The 2,500-nt window shown below is 31.8% G+C and overlaps 1 protein-coding gene across 1 annotated transcript in view; it reads left to right on the top strand.

Moving 5' to 3' along the window:
* LOC138192189 (tetraspanin-8-like) overlaps positions 1 to 1,643 on the top strand; it is an 11,062-nt gene extending 9,419 nt beyond the window's left edge. Inside the window, exon 8 of the mRNA XM_069139435.1 lies at positions 1 to 1,643. This exon is cut by the window's left edge and continues 229 nt beyond it. The gene's annotated coding sequence lies outside the window, so the exon portion shown is untranslated.
* The last annotated feature ends 857 nt before the right edge of the window (positions 1,644 to 2,500 follow it).

Below are 2,500 nucleotides of genomic sequence, written 5' to 3'. Positions count from 1 at the left end.
ACGTACGGAGTCCCAGGAGTGACAAAAATAAAAAATGCAGAATAAGTAACACTTTGGGCAAATATGTCCTTTATTGTGAAATAGTAAATTATTTTAAATAAGTAAAGTTAACAAATAGACATTGCAAAGTCAATTTATTTCAAATTAAAAGCTGTTTTTGCAGCATTGACATTTTATGGATTCAAATAATTTCCCCAAAATATCAGAGTGTTCCTTTTAAATTATATATAACTTGTAATAACGATTACTTTATGGACGTCATGTCAAAACAAAGCTATTTATTACAAGTGAAACAAAAACACTTGTCTACATGTCTGTAACCGCTGAGGCCTAAAGGAACAAAAACAGACTTGAATGTATAAAAAACTGTTACTGCCCCAAAAAAATATAAAATAAGTCAATCAGTAAATAATTTAATCTTTTTAATATTATATTTTCTTATGATTTGGAAAAATTCTTGAATTATTTCACTCTCGACTATATTTTTTATCCGTGTAGATTTTTGCACGTTTTTTTTTAACAAAGGTCCAAATTATGTGAAAGATGCTTAAAATCGACTTCCTAATTGTTACAATTAAAAACTATATCAAAGTTTTGATGTTCTTATAACAATTTTATTTTTTGGCAGGAATGGGTTTCTATACGTTCGTGTCCGTCACATTTTCTTGCTGCCATTTTTGGGAAAATAATACAAAAGAATCCTCAGGAAGTTGAAGTTGTGGTTTGATCATGTTATGTTCATCTATACGCCTTTAAAGACACAATATATCATAATGACATCATCATTATAAAACAATAAGATTTAGATTTGACGCTGTTGTATTATGGAAGTTGGAGTTTAATCTTTTGGAGCGAAACTTGATTTATTTTTTCTTGATTATTTTTAAATAAAAATCCTTTTAAGTCTTTAATTATTAATAAATAGATTTTAATTTCTGAGAATTCATAATTAATGCTTTAATTTTTTTTTAATTTACTTGTGAGAATGGGCTTCCATATTGTTTAGTTACAGTTTATTTCACGAATCATTATTTACAAGGAAATTTAGTTGAAACTTTCCTCAAAATTTCCAAAAGATTTGGAGCTATTTAGCGCCACATTTTAGAAATATTTCCGGGCAGTTTGTTGTCCGTCGCTCGTTAGCGCTCAGATTTTTTTTATAGAAAAAACACGTAAATGAATCGTTACAAAGATGGAAGATTTTATGTCAGAACTTCCAAACAAAGATTTGCTGCCGTGGAAAAATTCTGATGTGATTATGTTTCAAAAATTCCACCTTCTCAGCAGATGAACATATTTCCACAACGTTGATGAGTAAAATTCAATTTTTAATCAAAAACAGGAAATTATGAGGAAAAGTTTCTTGAAAAAAGGACCTGTAAAATAAAGTTACCGAAAAACATCAAATTTAAAAGAAGCTAAATACCAAAGAATTTCACCGTCTTTAGATGTTTTTCCTGTTGACCTCTCTGCTCCACCTCCAGGACCTCCGACGGGTCCCCGGACCACACTTTGATCTGCATGCTGTGCTGATAGTAGAAGAGATGATGTAGTCGATGCTGCTTGTGTTTCTGAGTGCCTGCAGACCGAAGTTTGTAAAAAGCTGTTTCAGCTGTTGGAACAGAAATAAAGGATGAAGGGAAGTCCGTCTGTCCGTCTGATGAATCCCAGAACTCGCTTCACTTCCTCCTTCACAGATATTTCAACTCTTTTTTTTATTGCGGTGATAAAACCTGAAGTGTCTCCGGTATCTTCGTCGATCTATTCGCCGCAAAAAAAACAACATTCACAGAGTTAAATTTTGATTGTTTGGAATTTGTTATTTTTTTGCTTTATTAAGTGGTTTTATTTTTCATGCTGTTGGTTGTTGTTGTTTAAAATTGGCAAATTTCTCTACTTAAATGAATATTTTGAGATTTACTTTGACAGGAAGCAGCTTGTTATGACTAAATGTTTCATTATTTGCATATTATTTGAAGGTTTTCAGGTATTTCTTGGACAGATATTGTAGATTTTGCCTTTTTTTTTTTTTCATGATGGAGGCGCTCGTTAATTATGTTTTAAAGCTAAAGCGCAGAAATTTGACATATAAATCCAAACAAGTTCACAAAATGCTGCTTAAATCTCTAGTTTTTCAAATCTGGTGTCTGGTGAGAAATTCCCGCAACTTCTATTTTAACGCCACGCTCTCTGAAAGAGGGATGAAATGATGCATCTTTTCTTGACTTTTCAAAGCTAATTAATCAAATTCTGATTGTAAAATGAGTCATTTGAGGTGTTGTGACTCCGTCTGCATCTTATGCATCTTAGCTTTTGTTTTTTATTCATTTCAAAGAACCGCTGTTTTGCATCTTCCGTAAAAAATAATCCTCATTACTCGCTTTAAAAGGGCCAAATTTCACTGTAAAAACCTCCATTCAAAAAATAAATAATTTCCCCTCTGGGATTAATAAAGTATATACCTACCTACCTACCAACAGTCCTGACAACCATCATCATC

This window comes from Embiotoca jacksoni, unplaced genomic scaffold, assembly GCF_022577435.1.
Source record: "Embiotoca jacksoni isolate LCO1_2020_lvr unplaced genomic scaffold, fEmbJac1.0.p SCAF_82, whole genome shotgun sequence".
Lineage (NCBI taxonomy): Eukaryota > Metazoa > Chordata > Actinopteri > Embiotocidae > Embiotoca > Embiotoca jacksoni.
Note: the sequence above shows the minus strand (reverse complement) of the source record. Positions and strands in the feature narration are given on the sequence as shown.